This window comes from Canis lupus, chromosome 7, assembly GCF_011100685.1.
Source record: "Canis lupus familiaris isolate Mischka breed German Shepherd chromosome 7, alternate assembly UU_Cfam_GSD_1.0, whole genome shotgun sequence".
Taxonomy (NCBI): domain Eukaryota; kingdom Metazoa; phylum Chordata; class Mammalia; order Carnivora; family Canidae; genus Canis; species Canis lupus.
The window spans coordinates 11508318-11534584 of record NC_049228.1 but is presented as its reverse complement, the minus strand read 5'-3'; the positions used below and the strand labels follow the sequence as shown (position 1 = coordinate 11534584).

At 40.8% G+C, this 26267-nt stretch overlaps 1 long non-coding RNA gene across 4 annotated transcripts in view; it reads left to right on the top strand.

Annotated features, from left to right (window-relative positions):
• The window catches only part of LOC111096868, a 29811-nt gene extending 21975 nt beyond the window's left edge, over window positions 1–7836 (top strand). For 2 of the 4 annotated variants that reach the window (XR_005361595.1, XR_005361593.1), the window contains 3 exons: window positions 2693–2773; window positions 3742–3988; window positions 5954–7836. This is a non-coding gene — a long non-coding RNA (uncharacterized LOC111096868). The other 2 variants (XR_005361594.1, XR_005361592.1) reach the window with 2 other exon arrangements.
• Window positions 7837–26267: the final 18431 nt, after the last annotated feature.

Genomic DNA, 26267 nt, shown 5'->3' with positions numbered 1-26267 from the left:
AAATATCAGTGAGAGGGACTAGGTTACTTCTGGATGGGAAAATCAGGGAATGCTTTCCAGAGGCTGTACCCAACATTTGGTGGGTACTTGGTAAAGGTTTGCTAAAGAACACAGTTGAGTACATGACTAACTGAATGAATGCACATGGATTGGATTTAAAAGGAAAGCTTGGGGGGGTGTGGGGGGGTGGGACCCATAAACAGAGGCAGGTCACTAGCAAAAGGGCTGGGATGGAAAAAGGGAGCAAGCTTGTACCTTGGCAAACAGGCCAGCGTGGCTGGAGTTGAGGGCCCTTAAAGGGAACAGAAGGATGGTTGGACTAGACTCTGAGATCTCCAGGCAGAGAGGTTTATAGTGTATTTGGTAGGTAATCTTGAGCCACAGGAACATTTATAAGCAGAAAAGATATGATCGAAGTCATGCTGTAGGGGAAGTTAATTAGTTGATAGTGAATAGAATGAAATCAGAGGAAACAGAAACAGAGCAAGGAGATATCAGTAAGCTGCTAGAATAGGCCAGGCAGGAGGTAAGGAAGGCTCCAAGAAGGTGGAGGGAAAGGATCTGATAAGACACACATCTCAGGAACAAACAGGAGTTGTTATGTATGTGTGAGCAGGGGAAGGAATGAATAATAAAAGCTCGTTCTCAGGTGTCTAGCCTGTGTGCTTGAAAAAAAAAAAAAAGAAAAGAAAAGAAAAAGGAGCCATCCCAGCCATCCCAAAGTCAGAGGGTGAATCTATTTCTGATGTTGACAAGGAGGGAAGGGAATGAGAGGGATTCTGGGAAAGATCCTGAAAACCCTGGGTTCTCCCTGCATTTAACTTTACACTAGAAATGGAGTAGGTAAGTGCTTTCTTCCAAATGTCAGCCCAGTTCCAATCACATGCCTACCAATTCCGTAGGATCAATTCAGTTCAGAGTTTTATGAATATAGTCTGAATTTTACCATGAAAACAGTGGTAGTGCCTTGATTCAAGCTCCCTAGATCAGAATTTGTGAGTCTTCTAACTGGCCAGGCAGAAATTTAGTTTTATCTAAGCAAATTCATACCTCACAAACGAGGACAAATGGCAAGTTTAAATATTTCGGGGGTGGGGGGGCAGTATCTACTGCATTGGAGAGAGTAAAATATTTTCACGTGATCCTCGCATATCCTGACGAGCACCATTGACATGAAATAGCTGATGTGATGTTCTCTCCACAGCCCCCTCGCTGTTTCATTAGAGAGGATCCTCTCACTACTAAATAAGACTCAGTCTGTGTGCTTGAGTTATCATAGGCCCTCGTAAGTAATGGAAGTGCACTTCTTCAACTCCTCCTCCATTTCAGACTCCTTCCTGATTCAGACTGACCTTTACCATACATCACTGTAAAGAAATCCCCGTGGGGTTGGTTATCATGGTGAGCTGCTAGTCATCTGAAAGGCGAGGTCAGTGCCTCTTTGTAAGGTCTGCTCACACTCTGAAAAGGGCCATTGGAGGCATGACAAGGAGGCTCGCCCAGGCCGTTCCACCCCGCCGACTTCCAGATCGGCCCAGCACAGGGCCTCGTCTATTATTTTTCACTTCCCTGTACCTGAGATCCTGCCATCACATTGGCCTCCTTGACACCAGCCCCGGGTTTCCATACGAGGGCATGACTCGGGCTCACCCGGTTCACGCACCAGTAATCGGGTCAGTCCTGTAGTTATCGACTTATTTGTAATTTCAAAAAGGCTGCATGTCTGGGAAAGGATTCCCCATTTGCTAGGGTGAAGAAGGGGGTAGCCTAAGCTCTTGGATGTGGAAGTGGAGACAAAATTAACCAGTTATCTGAGTGACTTCAACCATACATAAAGAATTTCCTTAAGATGAAAACGTTCCAGACTAGAATAGACTCCCAGGGAAGGCTGTGAAAACTGCCCTGAAGGTTCAAAATATAGAACAGAGCCTCATGGCTCGGAGTTAGTTTCTAAAGGCAGAGTGACCTCTGAAATCTTGCCGCAGGACTTAAAGGCTAATTTGCACAATGGGTAAATATGCCACATGACCATAATCAATAAGAACGATTTCTTCTAACCCTCAAAGAAAGCCCGTTGTGTTACTGCATCGCCCTACTGTGTACACAGAGGACGACAGTGTTGCTTGCCTTACAGTTACTCCTTGATTTTTAGGATCAGCTAGAGACATGATAGGTGTACTGCAGAATGAAGCATAAATAAAGGGATAAATAAATCACCATCAGAGGACATGATTTTTCATCCCATTCTTTTAAGATTTTATTTTTTTAATTCTTATTTATTTATGATAGTCACAGAGAGAGAGAGAGAGAGAGAGAGAGAGAGGCAGAGACATAGGCAGAGGGAGAAGCAGGCTCCATGCACCGGGAGCCCGACGTGGGATTCGATCCCGGGTCTCCAGGATCGCGCCCTAGGCCAAAGGCAGGCGCCAAACCGCTGCGCCACCCAGGGATCCCCCATTCTTTTATTATATTCACTATCCCAGCCTTCTAAGCACTTGAGCTGTTTATGCATCTGTCTTCCTAAGCACCTTAAAATGAACCACTTAGAATCTTCTACAAGGTTTGCTGGTTAGCTTTGCACACAGTAGGTATTCAATCAATGTGTAATTAACTAAATTGAGTCAGTGAGCAATGACTGTTTTTGTTTGTTGGTTGGTTGGTTTTTTTCTAAATGGACCTAATTTTTTTCCAGATGGAAATCCTGGGGCTGCACTTGTAGGCGAAGATCACTTTCTTCCCTTCCGCATTCCGGACCTGTGCCCAGAGGGCTTCGGTGCGCAGGGAGGGTAGAGTCCAAAATGAGCTCACTGGCATCAAAATCCCCTAAGGCTTCTGAACATGGAACTGGACATTTTTCACATTCTCTAGAGATATTGGCTTACATTTAAACTTCATTCCCTTCCCATTCCTCCTCCCTGTCACTCCAACTAAATGAATTATCTTAGCATGTCCCTCACACATTCAACCATTTCAAAATAAACTCACCTCCTGGACAGAGGGTAGTTTTAGGGACTCTTGCATCCAGGCCCAAGTACCCGGAGCTAATATTAAACCAATGATCCCGGATCTCCCAGAGAGCACATGGGGGCCACCACACCTGAGACACCTTGTTCTTTGAGCCAAGACACACACCTGCTGTAGGTATAAAGTGGATTTCCCATGTGAAATTGTCCCTGACGACTCAATTTGAATTGACCCCTTTGCAATCTGACCTTAAAGAAATAAGTTAAATGCTTAATTGGTGGATGTATTATCAGGTGTAAACAAGGGATGGAGGAGATAGCTTTCCTGAAGTCAGATAAACTACTTCCCTTTTCCCTATCATTTTCTTTTTTTAAAACTTGATTGACCTCAAGGTATCCAAAGGTATTTCTGAGCGATGTTGTGAATGATATACCTTTACAGGCATATATGTGTCTCTGGCATATTTACTTGTAATTATTTGTTTTGAGAATAAGTGTGAAGAAAGCTTCATTGTAACAATTTGAAGCTTGAACATTTGTGTCAGAGAGAAGTTAAACCCCCAGCCCCCAATAGAAGCAGTATCCTTAAATCAATAAAGTGATTTGTTTCTGTTTGAATTTAAAGATCGTAGCAATTTCCCTTTGGACAGCTAATAACATAGTTGTACTTGACTGTAACTAATTTCTTTCTGCAAAAATATTCTTTGGGACCTAGGAGTCAATGAAGACAGTCTGAGAAAAAGAAATGAATAATTGGTTTTTTAAATCTGTATTTTAGATCACTGGAAAGGGACCTAGAAGGAGGATTCTTGGACAGCGTGGGGCACCTCGATCCTACCAAAGCATATCAGAACCACAAAGGTTGGAGGAGGATTAAAATGATACAAGTTTCCCCACATCCCATTGTCACCCCAGCCCTGCCGGTTTGTGAGACTATCAGCTGGATGAGCAACTGCTACTTATACACCTTTGCTGTCAACATGTAGGGCTGGGAACAACATAGAGACCCACAGTCAAGGTGAAAGGTAGGGAACACAAGCCAAAAGGGCTGGATGGGAAGAGACAGGGAATGGAGAGAATTTAGCATGTATTTCACCCAGTTTCCTTGGTCAAGTACCTATCATTCCCTTTTATAACTGAGTTAATTGCCTTTTGACTTCTTCACAAATCTATTTGTGCAATCCAGAATCACATTGGATTTCTTTTATTGCTCTAGATCCTGGTGCCAAAGGCATTAAAATTTTATCTGCCTCTGCATTGGGATTCCTCCTCTCAAGTCTCCTGCCTGTGACCGTGGAGGATCTGTTTTACCTCTGAATTTCTTGTCCTGGTCTCATTACCTTATGTGTCACTACACTGAATTGGATAATCAAATTACTTGCCTCCTCTGGTCAAACACTTAGAGTTTTATTGCCCTTACTGACCATCTTTGTTCCTGTCTCCTACATCTCCGAGCTCATCAGCTCCTGCAGGGGCTTCTCTCATTCTGTGTGGGGGAACGGGGGTCCCCTGAGACAAGTTCGCAAGCTCAGTTCTTATACCTTCTCCCCGTGGGCCAAACACTCACCCCTGCCCTAGGGCCCAAGTTCACTGACATGGCCACTTCTCCGCAGCCTCATCCAGGAGCAGATTCCCCCAAGCTTTTGCAGACATTACCCTATAAAACGAGATGAAATGGGTTCCTAGAACATCTCTCCCCAGATAACCCATACCACTAACACCAGGCTTTATGGGAACTTTTTAACACTATACAAAATCAAATAAACCCAGGAACTCTGGGGCCATTGTTATTTGTTGTAATTCCAACAAGTATCAATGTTATTCATTTCCTTCTCAAGGTGGAATTTGAGGGTTTCAATCCAAAATGACCACCCACATCTCTTTTCCTACAACCGCCCCACCAGTTCATAGTTCCTGGCATATGGTTAGATCCCACAGCTGCTCACAGAGCAGGTCCGCTCCACTGAAATGCAAACTTGCTGAGGCAGGGACCACAGACAACAGCTTATTCATTTACGTACCTCCTTACGTACCTCCCAAATACAGCATCATGGTGAGCATGTAGCCGATTTTCAAAATATATGAAAGTTCCTTCCTTGTGGAAGGACCATAGGGAGGGAAAAGAGAGAAATCAAGGATAAGGTGGGTCTAATCAGGTAAGACAGCTAGGAGGCTTCACTGATCATTTCCTCATGGGATGCCCCCTCCGCCCCTCGGCCCCAAACCTTTTGCTTTTCACATTCTCACTTCTTAAGTCCCTGTTATTTATTATTCAAGTGTGTTTGCACATGTTCTTCCTTGGACCGAAGTCTCTCCCAGTTTTTTCCATTTCCCACGCTTCATTTCTGAATCTCTCCAAGTGGCATGTTCCGGCTAGTCTTCAATATTTCTTTGGTTTCCCCTAGGAGATGTCTGTCTCTTTCTAACATTTGTTCCCCATCTTCCTGAAAGTTCCAAGGCAGAAAAAAAATTTATTTAAACATTTTTAGCCACATCTACTTCTTTTTTCAATAAATTACCCTTCCCGTGTCTTCGCCATCCAGCTGTCTAGTTCAATGACCCCTGTGTTCCTTACGCACTAGGAAAATTTTCCCATGATTTCTCTTAACCTTCAGTGCAATCTCTTTTTCATTTGCTACCTTTGCCTTTCTTATCTTTTTTTACACTCTCTGGACTTTGTTCGGTAATCCTCCCCGGCCGCCTCTGTACCTGATGCTTAATGCCTCACATACGCCTCTTTCTTACCTTTGATTACTTTTTTTAACTTGTTCATCCACATTGTGGATTCTCTTATTACCAGGACTGCATGCAAGATGACCCCTGGGTTTATATTAATTTATATTTGAATACTTTTCATTTCCAAGCATGTTCTCCATTTCTTCCCTCACCCCAGCCCCTGTGCTTTTACCTGGCCCCTCCCATGCTCCTCAGAAATGCACAGCATCTTTATGATATGGGATAGTGACAATGAACTCTGCTTCTGGTCTCAGGTGCATCACCTGCTCCCCAAAAGTAACTCCAGGGAGAGAAGAGGGTGCTCCCGGGAAATGTGTCCAAAAGGAAACAATCCCTGTACACAGTAGGACAAGAATTCTCTTCCACGTGTCATTGTCTACTCCTATGCCACCCGGGGAACAAACATTTCACCCCAGGCAGGAATAAAAGGCTCCTTTATGCTGAGCTTCCTCCATTCTCTCTCAGTAATTTGGAGCCCATGAAGCTGCTTCCAGAGGAGAGGGCCCCAGATCTAGAATCAGGCAATGGCACCCCAGTCCTGACTTTGCCACTAACCACCTGTGAAGAAGTATCAGCTCCTTCTTTTCCCTTGTCCTCAGTCTGTTCTCCTAGTCTCCATTTTCTTTGGTTGTACAAGGAGGGATTGAACGCCATATCTAAGGGTCCTATGGTTCCAAGGGTGTCCATTGTGACAACCTTCTCTCAGCTGCCACCATAATTAAGACATAAGCAGACTTTGTCCTCATTAGTCATGGCCTCCCTTTGGTTCTATTTGCTCTCTTTTAGGCTTCTCTTCCTCTCCAGCCCACTAGATTCCCACCAATGCTACCATGTTCTATAAGACGTAACTCCATTCACCCTCGCCAACCTTTCCATAAGGAGGGAGGCTTCTAAAGTCTGCAGACCAAGGGGCCTAGGAGGTGGTCTGGTGCAGAGAAAAGACAGCTCTGGAGTCAGACTTTCCAATTTCACACATGGCTCTGTGACCTCTGATATGTGACTCAGCCTCTCTGTGCCTCTGATCCTCATCTGTAAAATGGGGACAACACCAGCACTTAAGTCAGAAGGTTCCAGAGAGCATTCAGTAAATTAGTACTCATAAAGCATTAGGAGACTACCGCATTGGAAGTAAGCACCATATGGATGTTAGCCACAGAAAAAAGAAGCATTTATGTTGCAGAAGTCTTCAAATCTTAAAATAAACGACTGACTTCTAATGCATCAGTTTCAAGAGATAGTAAACGAAATGAAAGGTTTAGAGGCTAGAAAGGACTATTGTGTTTCCCTAAAATCACAACACACAGATTGGCCTGCCCAACAAGCACACACGCCAGTTCTCTGGGAACTGATTTTAGAGCTCAGATTTTAGATTCTAACCTAGCTGTATTATTTTATATCAAAACTCCAGTTTCCACAGAGATATTCAGTATATTTTTTATTTTGAATGTAACAAACCAATTAAAGAATGTTTCACAGTACGGTCCCTTTTGGGCTCCCAACCAAAGAACGCGTATGATCTCTGAGACCTTTTAGTTTCTGTTATAGATACAACTTGTAACCATGAGGTGACCTAATTTTAAATTTCTCTCTGCCACTAGAACCTGAAATGTGTCTTCTCCAGCAGGTAAACTCAGTCAACTCATATAATCTAACATGTTTTAGAATATCCTTCTCTACAGGTAAGGGGATAATGGATAAGGGAGATGCCTTCAAATAATAAAAAAAAGCTCATGAATCCCAGACATTTTATTGTTGGATGGCTGGACACAGGAGGGATACAGCAACCGTTGGGGTCTCTGGTGCCATGCATCTAGATTGATGGGATACTTGGAAACATACCATGGTCTTCAAAGGCAAGTCACACTATCCGGTAAGGCTGCAAGACTCAGGAAGTTTGTTGGAGGTTTTGCCCCATGAAAAGTGATCTTTTGGAGGACTCGGTTATAACTCACTCTGTGGGTGAAAATTGTCTCTTGAAGTTGATGTGAATATCAAAGTTATAGTGAAGGCACCTCAGTGACCTTGTTCTTCTAATATCTAAATACTATCGTTTGGAAACCTCCAGGCTGATAATTTAGAAGACTAAGAGCTATTACTTAAAGAAACAATAATGAGAAAGATGAGAGAGGCAGCAGAATTGAGGACACATTTTAAGGCTCACGTTATTAGAAATATGACTTTTCTCAAATATTAAAAATAAATCTTTAATTCCCCTCATGCCATCTACAAACATCTGGATAAAGGAATCGCATCAAATCCATGGTGTTTTGAGACATTCCTGTAGCATAGATGTTCTTGAGATTATGCCTTTGGATTACTTGAATAGAAATAATAAATACTTTCAGTACTTAAAGCTGTAATGCTTTGGGTTGGATTTGGATTTTTGTTTCATTTTAGTAAAAGGTGGAGATTCAAAGTCGGCTCCTTAACCAGAATGATATATTGGATGTGAATATAGTTTATTGCTTTCTGACCTACATTTCCCCTTTTTTTCATCATTTGAAAAGTTACTTGACAAGTTGAACGCCTGCCGCTCAGCATTTCCAAACATCTGCCTTGAAGGAAGCACTTTGCTTCAGATTTTCACATGATGATCAAAAGTGGGTTTAACTTTCTCAGGTTAAATGGGAACAAGGGGGATGGTCTGACGGGGATAGAAATATATTTGAGAGCAACATGAAAGAGGAAAAAAAAATACTTGGAACTGGCAGAAGCTTAACCCTAGAGTCAGCCTGGACTCACGAAGACAGATTTCAGCTGAGAGATGAGTCATCCGTGGTCTGGCGCTGGCTCTGTCCCAGTTTGCCCATCTGTACGATGGGGACTCCAGAGTCTATCTGTCCTCTGGAAGAGTGTAAAGTCAGTGGATGATGAAGATGTGACCAATGTCCTAACTCTGCTGTAAACTAGCTCCGTGACAATGGGACAACCTGCTCTCCTCTGGATGTCCTTTTCCTATAAAAGAGGTCCCCACCACCTCTCGCATTCTATAATTCAGAATTTAAAAAGGAAAACTCAAAAATCCAGATGAGACTGTAATGCCAGCCTAAGGAAACTGGAAATCAAAATACGTTAAAACCAAATTTTTTTAAATTCAGACCATTCAGTGGTACATACTCAACTCCTGGTATGAGCCAGATTGCCAGAACAGGTCCTACACCCATGAGCAAAATGAGCCGGAGTCCCTGCCCTGTCTGAGTTCATCATCTAGGGGAAGAGCTACATCCATAAAATAATTCTACAAATAAATATAAAACGATGCCAAGATAAAGGTTGAAGAGCCTTAAATAAGAAGAGAACACAAAAGAAAAATACCTAAAATGTCAACCAATGACTTTATAACATATTCTGAAATTAGATCAATAAGAACTTGAAAGCAACTACAAAAAATTAATATTTTAAAATTATTATCTGTTCTGGAATTCCATAATGCATCCCATAGACTGGATTCCGAAATGTATTATATAGCCAGTCATTGTCTTCCAGGAGGCCTTCCTGTATCAATCACACTTTTGTTTCTTCACTCAGTCAAAACATTTTTACCACCAAAGTCCTATGGACCAGACTTCTCAGTGGGCATGAGGCATGCAACATGAACAAGACAGTTCTTGCCAAGTTAGCCCTTGCTGGGCAAATAGAACTTCTCAAAACTTAGTGACTTAGCACAACCATGATTTATTAATTTCAACGATTCAGTGGGCTAGCTGGCTGTGCCTGGCTCAATCATGTGCTTGCATTCAGCTGGAAGTATGGTTGGGCTACATTGTCCAAGATGGTCTCACCCTAGTGACAAATCTAGAGGTTGGTGCAAGCTGTTGGTTGGGGTGTCTCTGTTCTCCACCAGCTTCCTTACACAGTGGTCCCAGGGCAGCATCCTAAGAGAAAGAGAAAGAGAGAGCAAGAGCATTAAGCCCTAGCCTTGGAAGTCATAGAACATCACTTTTCTGGTACTTTGCTGGTCAAAGCAAATCACATGAGCTTCCCAGACTCAAGAGGTGGAGAAGTAGACTCCATCTCTAAGGAGTGTGCATACTGAGATGGGAGGAATTTGTGGCCATGTCATCATGATTAAGAGCATGGATTCTGGAACCAAAGACCGCCTGAGTTCATATCCTGCTCTGTCACTCACTCATGTGCTAGTGAAGCAGCACTGGACAAGTTCCTTTATGTCTGTGTGTCTCAATTATCTGTAAAATGGGAGTGCTCACAGTTACTACCTCCCAAGGTCTTTGGGAGGATTAAATGAGTTAACATATGTAAAGCCCTGAAGATCATGCCAGGCTTGTAGTAAGCATTGAATAGAGGTTAGCTATTAGCATGGTATTGGTATTAGTATTAATCCAGTCTATGTGGGAGACAGAGATTCACCAATAAGTTGCATACCAAGATCAGTAGTGGTGCAAGCACTCTGAGGGAAGAATGGAAAATGACAAGAACAAATCACACAGGGTGAGTCAAGGAGCCTCCTCATGAAGTGGTGGCCAGCTGAGGCCTGAATACTGTGCACATGAGCCCAGATGAAGGCAGGCAGGGGTCTTCAAGAGCCAGGAGCCATGTCTATATAAGCTAAGGTGGGAAGGAGCACAGGACATAAGGCAAAGAAAATCCAGTCTTTTCATTCTTCTCTTCCCTCAGCACTTAAAGGAATTAAGTATCAGTAATTTCATTTTTTGCTGGCCCTCCGTTTAAAGTATTTTTTAAAAGATTATTTATTTATCTTGGGGGGAGGAGGCAAAGAGAGAGGGAGAGAGAGAATCTCAAGCAGGCTCCATGTTCAGCATGGTGCCTGACCCAGGGCTTCATCCCAGGACCCCGAGATCACAACCTGTGCTGAAATTAAGAGCCAGATGTGGATTTGGCCCCTCCCTTTAAAGTGTTCTTAAAGCTATTATTGAGGGAGTGGAAATGAGCTGAAAACTGTCTTTGGAATCAGACAGACCTTATTCCCAATTCTGCCCCTGCTATTTACCAGCTGTGCAAACTTGAACAAGTTGCTTAACCTCTCTCAATCTCAGGCTCCTCGTCTATGCATTAAAACCAAAGTACTTTACTTTTAGGGTTGTCATGAGTAATGTATGATATTCAAAATATTGAGCCGTCATTCAGACACCAGAGGGCATAAGTACCAGTGTCTCCCACAGCTTGGGCCTGGTCTTGAGGATTAATTGATGGATACTGGAGAGCCTTTGAGGGTGCCGACAACTTAGCAGGAGCTCTTATTATTATTACATTTAGTGTTCCCTATGCCCCCCCAGCTCCCCAGTGGGGCTCTCTAAGAACCCAACACCTGCCCTCTCCTGAGCCCCCTCGGTGCAACCAGTCCAGGGCTCTGCAGCCAGCTGCTGACTGCCCGACTGGGGTTTGTATCCAGGAGACCTAACCAGGCTCCAGTGCCATGGAGATGGCTGAAGATGAATCCCCCTGGCTGGCTCTGCAAGGAGAGGGAGGTTTGAAGTTGAAAGATTTTAAGGGGCTGGGGCTCCCCTTCCTGAGAGCTCCTGTCTGCCATCCCATCCTTCTCCCCACTCTGTACCCCTAACCCCTAGAAGTACCTCCTCCCAGGGCAGCTCAGGATTCAGCCAGCCTTTTCCTTAACCCCCCACTCCTGTTCTCTCTCTCTGTCTCTCCCTCCCCCCTCTTTTTTTTTTAACATGCAAGTTGCCATGAAAAATTTGTTAATGAAATATTTGCTCAGAAGTCTGCTCTGGACTAGACTGATAACCTATCTGTGTTTGAGTTTGGCTTCCCATATTCTAAATACTCATCTTCTGTCTGTTTAGCTTATTGATTGGTTTGGCAGGAAAAGAAGCCTTGTCATCAGTGACCAAGGTCAAACTAAACAAAAAGGGAAGAGTGGGGAGGAGGACAGGAACTGATGGGCTCAGGAGGCAAAAGACTCCTCCAAGTTTCCTTGAGGGGACAGCCCCTCCTTCCCCTCTCCCCAGGGAAGCTGTTGGCAGAGCAGAGGGGGCCCAACGGGGACCTGGTGCAGATGCTATGAGGTGGGGGTTGGCAGCTGGAGTCAACTTAGGGGAGTTCTTAGCCTGTCCCAGAGCAGGCGTGTTAGGAAGAATAACAGAGGGCACTCAGACCTTCATGAACAGCATTGAAGGGCTTCCCAGGCCATGACTGCTGACTGTTCTGGTAAAGTCTAATTCCTTGATAAGGCTGACTTGTTAATTAAAGGAATGGTAGTTGTTAAGTTAACAAAATGAAAGCACAAATTCACAGTCTCGAACATTGATAACTCTCAAGCATTTGTGGCTCTACTGGGGTGTGAATGTGCTACTTAGCGCTTTTGCTTCTGACCTGCCATCTTCATTATGTTTCTAAAGGCTGATAGTTAATGAGGTGGCAGTCAATAAGCACACACTGGCTGGGTAAAGTAGGGGTGCTGGGGTGCACAGAAAGGAGCCAGAGCCGAGCTGGTACCTGCTTCCCCCACTATCAGCTGTGTGACCAGGGCAAGCTTCCTTAAGCTCCCTGAGCCTCAGTTTCCTCTTCTGTCAAACATACCTGCCTCGGAGTTGCTATAAGGGAGAATGAGATGGCGTCTAGAAAGTGCCATGCATGCTAAGAGACCTAGAAGAAACTGTTTGGGATCATCTGTCTGCTACCGGGATGTCACGGGGTAGATTGTCCACTTCCACCACTGCCATGTGGGGAGACTTCTTTATACCTAGATAAACTCTATTCAGTCACTCACTGAACACAGGTCATGGAGGTGCACCAGGTATTCTGGGCACTGGGAATGTGAATCCAGTTAAGACACAGTCCTAGCTCTCTGGCAACTTATAATACATTCCGGGGTGGGGGGTGGAGCACGAAAACATGGAAAGGAAATGGTCACAGTCACTGTGACTCGAGGGACAGCTGGAAACACAATGGAGGAGTGACCATTTCTGCCTGGTGGGCGGAGGAGGGAGGAAGGGTCCAGAAAGGCTTCTCAGAGGCTGTTTTGAAATAAGTGTTGCTTGCCAGGTGGACAAGGGAGAAAGTGAGCGTGGGGAACAATGACATCAAAGAGTGGCCTGCACAGCCTGTTCTGAGAATTGCAGGTGTCTCCTGCCGCTGGAGGGGAGCGGGGGCCTGGGGCTGCCTGCAGGGAGTGCAAGAGCGCGTGGGGGTCAACAAATAGAGGCAGTAAGTATGGACTCTTTGCCAGAAACCTGTCTGCCAATGGGAGGAAGACAATCAGGGTCCAGACATTGAAAGGATGTGGTTAGAGACCTTTAAAAAAAAAAGTATGAGAATTAAAACACACTCAGTGTTTAATTGAGTGGTTCCTCAATTAAAGGAACCACTGTAGGAGGAACCAGTAAAGAAGGAGAACTTGAAAGTATGAGAGAGAGAGGAACAACTCACTGGAGCCAGATGTTGATCCAGGCACCATAGGCAGAGAGGGGATCAAGGGCCCAGAGCAAGAGTGAGCCTGTAGTACCAGGGTGATGCCTCCTTCTTGAGCCTCGAGGGACAAAGTCACATAGTAGGTACAGAAGGGAATGCCTCTGGGAGAGGCCAGAGCTTTCTGAGAGCTTTGCACCACTCTGTGAGCTAGAAGACAGGTTATCTGCTGAGCAAGAGAGATTGGCATGAGGGAGGAGGCTGGAGAAACCATGCGATATTTCACTGGTTGCTGGGAGAGCTCACTTGGCTATATTAAAGCATGCTCAGGAACCTGAGGGCTCAGCTGAGGCCATAGATCATACACCTGTGGTGGCCTGAGGCACCCAGTTGGCAGGTTACTTCATCTGAACTCAGTTGAGAGAAGACATGAGGCAAATGATTCATTATATTGAAGCACGAATGAGCTTTTGTAGGATTGTAAGACACTGAGGGTGCTGGGGAGAAGAAGGTGGAAGTGATATATCCTAGGGTTGGCAAGAGAAGTGAAGCCCCTGGGGAGATTAGCAAGAAAAAGTCAGGAGATGACTGGTCTCCATGACTTCAAAGAGCAAGTGGGCTGGGAGCAGGGGCCCAAGCCTGATGGTGGGTAAGAGGATGTGACAGCAGAGTGACATCCAGGGGTTTCAGAGGAGCGTGGTGAGTTCCAAGAGATGACAAAGCCCAGTGTGTGGCTTGGGAGCAGTGGCCACAGTGGAGTGAGGATGAAACTTGCCTGTCTCTGGAATGTCACCAGCAAACTTAAGGCCGACGCGCTGGGAAGGTCATCACCTGGTTGATTCTTTACTAACAGGACAAGATTCCCAGAGACATTGCACTTAGTTTTTGAAAAGTGCCTTGTTCTGTGCTTAGCCCATGGGGTTCCAAAAATGTCTGCAACAGGGAAGTACATACGATTCCATTAAAAATGAGAGGGAGATCTTACACACTGTTTAAAGCCATGGTTCCCAAACTGTGCACCAAGGCACCCTGGGGCCGTGCAGCACACTCACAATGTATTCTGGGAGATTTCTAATTTGGGGGGAAGCACAGCAACATCTGGGTCAGACACCACACAACTGTTAGTTTGAGATTGTTCACAGTATCAAGACGGAGGGTACTATGCTCCTTTCGATGACATCATAGCTTTGAAAAACTAGGTTTTAGTGATTGCTGTGATGAAAAGCAAGTACTGAGTGAAAAGCAATGTGGAATAGGAAATGGGAGTGCTATGGTCCAGTCTGATTCGAGGATCTGAGAGGTTGTGAGGTATTCAAAGGGCATAAGCACCTATGAGTAAGTGTGATTATGTAGGAATGAAATAGTTTTCAATTCATTTCAATTCAGTTGGTGTGTATTATTTTTCCAAATGGCTACTAAATTATCAGGACGTAAACACTTACTGTTTGGACGTAACCATTTAGCACATGGAACTTTTGGGTATTTATTTTGGCTTTGGGACACCATGAACAAAATCACTAAGGCACGAGAAGGAGGCTGCCAACAAAGGAAGTTTGGGAAAGTTCGAGTTAATGGATTACCCAAACTTGGGTTTCTGCTACAACTTTCTTAAATCACAGAGAGTTGAAGTTGGAAGGCACCTGAGAGATGATTTAGAACAATCTCTCTTTTTGCAGAGGACACAGCTCAGCAAGGATAAGGGGTGCTGTCAAAAGTAATCAGTTATTGGTAGAATAACAACTACCACTTGGGTCTCATTCTTCCCTATATGCCCTCTGCTGAAAACAAGTAGCTGAATCACTCCTATTATTTGTGTAATAATAATAATTTAAACGTTCATTAATTTTCTCTCAAAACTTTATTTATAAGGACACTTGGGTGGCCTAGCAGTTGAGCATCTGCCTTCAGTTCAGGTCGTGATCCCGGGGTCTTGGGATCGAGTCCCGTATCGGGATCCCCACATGGAGCCTGCTTCTCCCTCTGCCTGTGTCTCTCCCTCTGTCTGTGTGTCTCTCCTGAATAAATAAATAAAATCTTTAAAAAAAAACTCTTTTTATAGAAATGGAGAATTCCAACTCAGGAATGTGTGGGTCATTCCTCCTGTGAGCTTTTATTGATATCTGTACCTATTAACAGTGACACAACTTCACTTGTTGACGCTTTTCCAGGACCCTGTAAGTAAGGGAAAGCAATCTCTTTTGATGGAGTGAGACCAAATTCTGGAAATGAAATCAGCAGCCTCTGTATATTCCAGAGGGCTACTTTCCCCAAACTTTTCTAATCCTCCCAGTTTGGGATAGTGTTAAAAATAAAACATGACCAACCAAGTAGAGAACAACGAAGCCGCGTGGGACACAGAATGTGGGCAGGCAGTTGGGCTCACTTGCTAGCTCCTGCACAGAGCTTCCACAGCAGCTCTCAGATTCAAAGTGTGATTCAGAAATATGATGAATATGAACATATTATTCTGACTCATGTTTTATAAGCAGACGAACTAGTTGAAGGCTCTGTCCCATGTACCGATGGGGGTTCGGTGCTTCCGCCATGGCCCGTGGTGATTCCTGGGAGAGTTTAGGGCAGCGCAGGGGGTGGGCTCTGTTTTCCACCTCTCCCTCCTTCCTCTTGCTTGGGGGAAGGGTTGTGTGCCCTCCACACCTTGCCTCCCACAGTGGTTCTCTCTGCTGTGCCACCTGCCCGACAGTCTCAAGTACGGAGGGCAACTCTTCTTCTCTCCAAGACAACACTTGATATCAGATCCAGACAAATAGTCAGGGGGCTGGGAGCACACAGAACAGGAACCAGCTAAAATGTACATGTTTGGGATCACTATCTGGAAAAGTCAACAGCCATTCCTCTTCACAAAGCTTTTCTCCCTGGCCTGCTCCCCAGCTTCCAGCTTTCTACCATCTTCCACATCTTCTCCTGATTGTAGACTATTTCTACTACCTTCACTTCCCTAGTCCAATCCCTAACACCAGGCAGAAAATTCCACATGCCTCTCACTTTGATAATTGGAGAATTTATTCCTTTTGTCACCACAGTAGCCCTGGTGCCTGGGTTCTTACAACTAAGTAGATCTATCCAAACTAATTAAGGCATCGACACCCACTTCATGGTGCTACACCTCTTTAGCATTTACTACAAATTGTGAAACAGGGTTGCTTTACAATATTCAGAATTTCCCGTTAGAAGATAGACCTCACAAGCTAAAAGCAGCCATAGGAGAAACAAAGGGATTTTTTTCAAAACTCCAGCTTCAGATGCTGCTGCATTTCTCTCTGAAGCTACTGGAGCCACTGCTTCCAAAGATTGACTGAGTTGTCTATGACAGTCTCAGACCCAGAAATGACACCTGGAAGGGTGAGTGAATTTCTTTCCAGTTCGAGATTGTGGGAGGTGTGAACCAGAGGCTGGAGCAGCGGGTCAGGCATCTGAGCGCTTTATGACGATAAGTCGGTGCTGCTGTTGACACATGAAGCTTCAGTGGCCCAGCCAAATTGATCAAATATAAACCCAATTTCCGATTTGCAGGGTTGGGTGGGCTAACAAATTGTATCAGAGGCTTTGCACCGAAGCCTTTAAGAAAACGGAGCTATTGCCATGAACCCATGACTCCCTACCCCTCCCTCTGCCTCTACCACTTCATTGTCACTATTAATACATAATCTGGGTGAGCTACAAATCTTACCCCAGGCAAGCGGATGACACAGAGGTGGGGCTACCACCCCAGGGACAATAGCTAATGATAGTAATACTGGATACATTTTGAGGACCCTCTCTTTGGTCCAGGCACCTTTAAACACACTCTCTCATTGAATTCTCTCAACAGGCCTAAAAGTAACTACTATTATTATCCCTGTGTGTCAGAATAATTTTGTGAAATACCATTTACCAATGGATTTTTCACCTCTAATGGCTTTTGTTTAGCTAGTTAGCCTCTACTTGCTTCCAAAATACACCTTGCCATGCAGAGCAAAGGTGTATAGAAAAAAAAATAAAGCAAAACAAAAGCAAAAGCAAACAAAAAAAAAGGTTCTTAGCATCTAAACTTTATACCTTATATCTACTCCTAACATAAGATTTGGGATTTAGATACAGATATTTTCCCTTGTCACTGAGAGGAATTTAGGACAAAGAGAAAGAGCTAAGGGACCTGAAGTGGCCTCACAGCTGGGATGTGAAGGATGGAGAATGACAGGTATAGAGTGTCTACCAGAGAGCAGAGAGGACTGTGGATGTCTCTGCAGCAACCAGTAGGATGGACGCTAATGTGTTGGGCCCAAGTATCTTCCTGGCTTATGACTCACTATGTAAAAGTTCAGTTTGTTTTATTTCTTCTAAAATTTCCTTCACAAGCAAGCCCCTCTGCAGCCCTGCTACTCAGAGCATGGTCCGTGCAACAGCAACATGGGCATCACCTGGTATTTCATTAGAAATGCCAACTCTATGGTTCAACCTCAGACTTACAGGATCAGAATCTCCATTTTAGTAGGTTCCTCGGATAATTTCAAGTGCACATTCAAGTTGATGAGCTGCCTCCAAGGTTCTTAATTCTCTGTAAGAACTAAAACCTGGTATTCCATCCTCAGCCTCAGAAATTCTGATTAGTGGAAGATGGGGCTGGAGAATTCTAATATGCAGTCAAAGCTGAAATCCACCTCTCATTTTCTCATTAACCTTAGTCAATTTAGTTATTATTCATTGTGAGTTATGCTAGTTAAGAGCAGAAATTTGGAATAGAATACTGTTGAGAATGAATGTTGACTAAAGTGGAATTTCTGATTCTCACATTTTCTCTTCTTCTGTGCTCACATCCACTCTCTTCTATTAGGGAGCTGCTCCTTGGCCCATTCAAACCATATAGTTGTAATGGAAGCTGCCGATCACAGTGCCATTAAAAAAAGATGGCTTGAGCTCCTCCCTGAAAGTAAGGCCATGAGATGTAAAGCCTGAGCAATTGGTTGCCCTGAGTCCTGATGGAGAGAGAAAGCTGGTCTGAGAAATGAGGCTGACCTTCAGAAGGGGCAAGGAGGCCTCCAAAGCAGCTTCCACTTGTCCTGGAAACCAGCTGCCTCTCCACCTCCCTGAAGTTTTGTTAGCCTAACTACTACATTCTTTGTCCTACCTGAACTGATTTGGGTTTCTACCACTTAATTATGATAATACACGGTCTCTGATCTTTAGCAATTAATGTGGTACAAGCCTCAGTTTCCCCATCCACATAATATGGACACAGAGTTGTTCTCAAGACTAAATAAGATATTTACACCTTGAACAAGGGCTTATAGGCAAATGCACCATATGAATATTATTTACTTTCTCTAGATTTTCCTTAAGATGCATTTCTAATCTAAGTCCTATAAATTTACTAAATGGAATAATGGATTTTTTTCATTTATTTCCAATCTTCTTCTTGATGCCCAGAATTTATTTATTTCCATATATATGTGTGTGTGTATATGTATGTATATATACAGATATATATATATATAGTTATCTGGCAAAGAATATGAAGAGTATGGACTGTGGGAGAAGGTGAAGGACATATTTCTCTTTTTTAAAATATTTTATTTATTTATTCATGACAGACACAGAGGGAGAGGGAGAAAGAGCGAGGCAGAGACACAGGCAGAGGGAGAAGCAGGCTCCATGCAGGGAGCCCGATGTGGGACTCAATCCCGGGACCTTGGGATCATGCCCTGAGCTGAAGGCAGAGACATTCAACCGCTGAGCCATCCAGGCCTGCTGAAGGACATGTTTTTCTTATGTTGCTTAGGTCTTGCACTGTTGAATGGACCTCATTGGATAAGTTCATCATTTGACAAATAGAGGTTGGATTATTTTCCTCTGAAAAGATATATTTATAATTGCTTATACTGGCACTCTCCTGTTTTTTTCTGGACCCGCATATTCCCAGCTTGGCAAGACCTTTCTAAAAACTACCCCTCTAATTTTAGGGCTTGGGACAGGGGACAGGGCAGTGAATGTTGGCAGTTTTAGTGATAGCTTCAGCAAGCCACTTCACTTTTCTAACTCTCAGTGCTCTCATCTGTAAAAGGGAGGCACTGGACTAGCTGACATTTATGGTTACTTCTTATTTTAACTTTCTGTGACCAGTCACTTATTTGGTATCTGTGAGGTCCCCTGTGCTTCACATGTCCTCTCTGCCACACCCCATAATCCTCTTTTCTTTCTGTTCAGTCATCTTGGAGCATGCACTCATTGCCATCAGCTTTGTGTTTGCTCTACTCCAGAGAGGAAAAGGGGGAAAAAAGACAGAAAGACGAAAGAAAAAAGAAAGAAGAAGAAAGAAAGAAAGAAAGAAAGAAAGAAAGAAAGAAAGAAAGAAAGAAAGAAAAAAGAAAGAAAGAAAGAAAGAAAGAAAGAAAGAAAGAAAGAAAGAAAGAAAGAAAGAAGGCAGTGGCTAGGTTGAGTCTACACCCATTTCTCTTTTAAATTGCTTTCTTAGAAGCTATACCTAATGACTTTTTTCACATCTCATTGGCAAATGTATACGTATATACATTTGTTTATAAAAACAGAAAAGATAGAATTATATGTGTGTGTGCATTTGCATGTATATGCTTAAAATATCTCCAGATGTATATGTAAGAAACTGATAATATTTATCTCCTGTAGTGATGGAAATTCTGATATTAGTACTAGATAGAAACACTACAAGAAAAATTTCATTTATGTTTTTATAAATGAAATTTCATTTACAAATATAGATGCAAAACTTCTAAATAATTTATTAACAAATTGAGTCTTTGTGTGTATAAAAAAATCATTATACAGTAGAGTGATCCTAGGAGAACAAAGATGGAGAAAATTACTAATAGGTTTATGCAATCTGAATAAATGCTGAACAATCATTTGATAAAATTCAATATCCAAAAAATTCAATATCCATTTGTGATTTTTTTTAAAAAAATGTGACCCAACATAAATAAAAACCCTCCTGACCTTAATGAATGCTATCTATTGTAAATCTATAGCAAGCATTATATTACATTAAAATGAAACATTAAATGGTGAAATGTTAAAAAGAATTCCTAGTAAAATTGGAATAAGATAAAATTGTTCTTTCTGCTCTAAATTTAATATTATACTGATATTCCTAGTTAACACAAAATGCACACACACACACAACGAAGAGGGAAAGAGAGAAAGATTGAATAAAAAAATAAAAAGTCATTGTTTATGAAAAATATGATCACATATTCCCCCAAATCTAGAAGATTTAATTGACAAACTAATAGAACAAATAGCTGAATTTAGTAAAACCCTGGATACAAAACAAACACAAAAAAATCAACATTTACATATACCTACAATAACCAAGCATAATATAAAAATAGAAATAACACCCTTCAAAATATCAATAAAGCATACTACATCTGGGAATATATTTCATAAAATATACACAAAATCTCCATAGGACAAAAAGACTATAAAGCATTCTAAGAGAACATAAAAGGAGATTTGAATAAATGAAGGTATATACCATACTCATGAATAAGAAGACCCAAATACAATATACATAGCAATTTCACCCAAATTAACCTATAGATTTAATGTGCTTCTAATCAATATCTCCAAAACTTTTTTATTCTAAAATTCACATGAAAAAATGTAAATGCCAGAAACAGTAAGAACAATTTTTTTAAGATTTTATTTATTTATTCATGAGAGACAGAGAGGGAGAGAGAGGCAGAGACACAGGCACAGGCAGAGGCAGAGGGAGAAGCAGGCTGCTTGCAGGGAACCCGATGTGAGACTCGATCCCGGTACTCCAGGATCACACCCTGAGTCAAAGGCAGATGCTCAACCACTGAGCCACCCAGGTGTCCCATAAGGACAATTTTGAGAAAGAAAAATTTGTCAGGGAAGTCATTGATCTATTATTTATTAAACCATATTATAAAACCGTATTTGTTAAAATAATGTAATATTTCTGAAAGAATAAATTTCTGAAAGAATAAATGGTCAGTGGAACTGAATATAATTCTAAAACAAAGCAGTGTGTATATGGGAACTTAGTGATTGATAAAATCAGCAAATAAAGCAATGTATAATAAATAGTGTTGGAAAAAAATGGCAACATATTTGGGGAAAAAACATTACACTACATTCCTAACATATAACACTCAGAAAAATTTATTCTAATGAATAAAAGATCTAAATATAAGAAAGCACACTTATGAGTATTACAGATGATAGGTAAATATAATCATGACCCTAGAGTTAAAAAGGCCATCCTAAAAATAAAGTTATCAAAAGAAGAATTCAAAGGAAAATGTTGATAAATTTGACTAATTTATCAAATTTAAATTCTTGATTATAGTAAAAAACATTGGCTATGAAAAATTTAAAACTAAAAAGGAGGGTGGAGACCTCCATGATAAAAACTATTAGTCACATAGAAAATCATCAAAGTTTTACTATTCATGACAAAAAATACTCCTACAATTAATAAGAAAAAATAACTCCAGGAATTAAAATGACCATAAGATATTAATATTATTCACAGAAGAAAATATGAGATATGAAATAATCTGAAAAGACATTCAAACTCATAAATAACCAGAGAAATGTATATTCAGACAACAGTCAGGAAGCCAGTTCCAGGTAAAATGAAGCAAAGCACAAACCATACTTTCACTTTCATTGAATGCAACTAAATCCTGGACTGATTGGAGATGACAGAGGAGTCAGTGAGCTTGAAGATAGATCAATAGAAATATTCATTGTGAACAACAGAAAGAAAAGAGATTGAAAAACAACAACAGAGCTGCAGAGACCTGTGGGACCGCAACAAAAAGTCTACTATGCGTGTCATCAGACTTCTAGAAGAGGATAAGAAAAGGGGGAGTTTTGAAAAAAATACCTGAAGCGATAATGGCTGGAAACCTCTCAACTTTGGCAAAAGACAGAAACCTAAAGTTGTAAGAAGATAAATGTATCCCAAACAGGGTCAACCTAAAGAAATCCACACCCAGGTAAATCATATTCAAACTGCATGAGCCAGTTATTATAATAATTCTCCTCCTATATATCTTTTTATAGTCTATTGGTTCTATTTCTCTCAAGTCCTTACTAACATAGTTGTTGTCAGGATACAAATCTTTGATGGTGGCTGAACTGATGGCCTCAATTCCTTACAGACTGTTGCCTCAAGGACATCTCAATTGTGTGTAATAAAACCTCTCCAACACAGCAACTTGCTTAATCAATGCCAGAAAGCAAGAGAGACACTCTGCTAGCAAGACTAAAGTCACAATCTTTTGCAATCTAATCATGAATATTACATCCCATTGCCTTTGCTATGCTCTATTGGTTGGGAGCAAGAAACTAAGGGTCAGCCTCCACCCTAGAGGAAGGGAATTACATAAAGGCATGAATACCAGAAAGTGAATTTCATTGGGGGGCCATTATAGACCCTGCTTGCCACAAATGGCTATATGAATATCATGGTAATATCAAGGTATATTGAGCCTCCACTCAAGAGGAGGGAATTGCATAAAGGCATGAATACCAGAAAGTGAACTTCATTGGGGGGCCATTATAGACCCTGCTTGCCACAAATGGTTATATGGATATCAAGGTTATTAATATCAAATGGTTATATTAATATCAAAGTTCCTCAACATAAGGAGAGGTATTACATATTGTGAAAAGTGTCAATTAACCAAAAAGGCATGATAATCCCAAATGTGTACACCTAACAACAGACTTTCAAAATTCATGAAACAAAAGCTGACAGAAGAAATAAAGGAATAAGATAAACTCATAATTATACTTGCACACTTCAATACTCCTCTCTCAGTAGTGGATCTAATAGAAAAAAATCAGCAAGAATATAGAAGAAATGATTGACATTATCAACCAGCTGGACCTCATTATTAACCAAAAATAGCAGGAAAAAAACATTTTTTTTCTAAGTGAAATGGATTATCCAGCATCATAAAATATGCATGAGCAAATTTAAAATAATTGAAATAATGTAAAGTGTATTTTCTGGCCATAATGAAATTATACTAGAAATCAGTAATAGAAATTTAACAGGAAAGTCTCCAAACACTTGGAAATTTAAAACACTTAAAAATAATCCATGAGTCAGGGTGCCTGGGTGTCTCAGCCAGTTAAGCATCTGCCTTTGGCTCAGGTCATGATCACAGGGCTGGCTGGGGAGCCTACTTCTCCTTCTACCCCCCTGCTTGTACTCTCTCTCTCTGCCCCCCCTTAAATAAATAAACAAAATCTTAAAAAAAGGGTCAAAGAGAAAGTTTCAATTAAACTGCATAAAAGAAGAAAATGCAACATAGGAAAATATGTGGGACACAGCTAAAGCAGCACTTGTAGGGAAATTTGTAGCACTAAAATGCCGATACTAGAAAGAGAAAAGAGTATTGAATAATCTAAGCCTCTAGCTTAGGAAACTAGAAAAAGAAGAGCAAAATAAACACAAATCAAGCAGAAGAAAGTAAATAATAAAGATAAATACAGAAATCAATGAAATTGAAGAAATATGAGAAAAATCATTAAAATTAAAAGCTGGTTTTTAGAGAAAAAAATCAATAAACTTAATAAGTCTCTAACAAAACTGATAAATAAGAAAGAAGACACAAATTACCAATATCAAGAATGAAAGAGGCAGGACCACTGCAAAAGCCACAGACATTGCAAGGATAGTAAGAACAAAAAATATTCCAAGCAACTCTATGGACAGCAATCTGACAACTTAGATTCAATTGACCGTTTCTTTATAAACCAAAAACTACTAAAACTCATCCTAAGCGAAGTAGATAACTTGAATAATTCTACAACCATTTTTTTAGAGGTGAGGGGGTGCAGAGGGAGAGAGAGAATCTCAAGCAGCCTCCATGCCCAGAGTCCCCACTCAAGGCTTAATCTCACCACTTTGAGATCATGAGCTGAAATTAAGAGTCAGACACTTAACCAGCTGAGCCACCTAGACACCCCATAATTCTACAACTATTAAATAAACTAAATGTGTAGTCAAAACCTTCCCCCAAAATAATCTCCAGGTCCAAATAGTAGCCTCTGTAAAATTCTACTAAACATTTAAAGTAGCACTTCTTTCAGAAAACAGAAGGGGAGTAATTTCAAACTCATTTTATAAGGCCAACACTTTACTGCTACCAAGCCACAAAAATACAGTACAGAAAAAAGAAAACTACAGAGTAATATTTTTCATGACCATAGAGGAAAACAAAATCCTCAACAAAATTTTAACAAATGAAATATAGCAATATATAAAAAGAAAAACTCACCATGATTAACTGAGATTTATTTCAGGAATTCAAAGCTGATTCAATATTCAGACACCAATAATATGATTTACCATACTAATCATCTAAAAGAGGAAAAACCCTGTGATCTTATCAAGAGATGCAGAAAAGCATATGGCAAAATAACATCCATTATGATAAACACTCTTAGCAAATTAGGAAGAGGAGAATTTTTTCAACATGACAAGGAGCATCTACTAAAAAAAACAAAAAAACAAAACAAAACAAAAAACCAACAATACTTGGCTAACAGTATACTTAACAGTAAAAGATTTTTCCCTGAGATGCTTTCCCCCTAGGATCAGAAAGAGGACTAGGATATCTATTCCCAAAATTCTTATTCAACATAACACTGGAAGCCTTAGCCAGTGTAATAATGCAAGAAAACAAAATTAAAGGAATATAAATTTTAAAGGAAGAAATAAAATTGTCCCTATTCACACATGATATGATCATCTATGTAGAAAATCCCACAGCTCTACTAAAAATCTTCTAGAATAACATGCACTTAGCAAAGCTGCAGGATACAGTGTCAACACAGAAGTATATTGTATCTCTGTATACTAGCAATGTATAATTGGAAATTAAAATTATAAAAACTATACCATTTGTAATAGCTAAAAAATGAAATACTTATTACAAGGGCATAAATATTACAAAACATAAACAGAATCTGTATCCTATGAGCTATGAAATGATGATTAAAGAAATTAGAAGACCTAAATAAATGGAGACATATCATGTTCATGGAACAAAAGACTCAGCATAATTAAAAGATCAATTCTCCCTAAATCTATGGATAGCTTTAGTGCCAAAATCTCAGCAGGCCTTTTTGTATATATTAATGAGAAGATTCTAAACTCATACAGAAATGCAAAGGACTCTGAATATCCACAAGCAACTTTGAAAATAAGAAGTCTAGAGGAATCTAGCTACATGATGTTCAAACTTACTATTAAGATACAGGACTCAAAACAGCATGGTATTGATGAAAAGGTAGACAAACAGATAAATAGAACATAATAGAGTCCAAAATTAGACCCATAAAAATGTGCATTTAATAGACATGCAAAGTCATTCAATGAAGAAAAGAGAGTCTTTTTTAAAAAAATGATTATGAAACAATTGGCCATTTATATGCAAAACAATAAACTTTGCCTTATACCTCTATACAAAAATTAACTGAAAAGAAATCATAGATCTAAATGTAAAATACAAGACTTTTAGAAAAAAACCATAGGAGGAAGTCACAATGACCTGGATTATGCAGAGTTCTAAGATTTGACACCAAAAGTATAATCCATAAAAGAAAAACGTATAGCTTGAAGCCTATCAAAATTAAAAACTTTTCTTTGAAAATGAAATGAACTGCAACTCAGAGAAAATATTTCCAAATCACAATTCCAACAAAAGACCTGTATCCATAATACATAAAAATAATTCTCAAAACTCTACAATAAGAAGACAAAGAATCCAGTTAAAAAGTGAGCAAAAGATTTGGACACATAACCAAAGAGGATATAAGGATGGTAAATAAAAGATGCTCAACATCATTAGCTATTAGGAAAATGAAAGTTAAAACCACAGTGAAATATCCCTACACACCTATCAGAACAGCTAAAATTAAAAAAAAAAAAAAACTGGCATTATCAAGTGCAGGCTGATGAGGAAGTAGAGCAAGTAAAACTCTCATACACTGGTGGTGGAAATGCAAAATGGTACAGCGACTCTGGAAAATAGTTCAACAGTTTCTTTGAGTTTAACATACATTTACCATTTGACCCAGAAGTCCCCGTCTCTGGGTATTTGCTCCAGAGAAATGAAAATATATATTGACATAACCTCTTGTGCACAAATGTCTAGAGTAGCTGTATTCATAATTGCCCAACACTAGAAACACCCCACATGT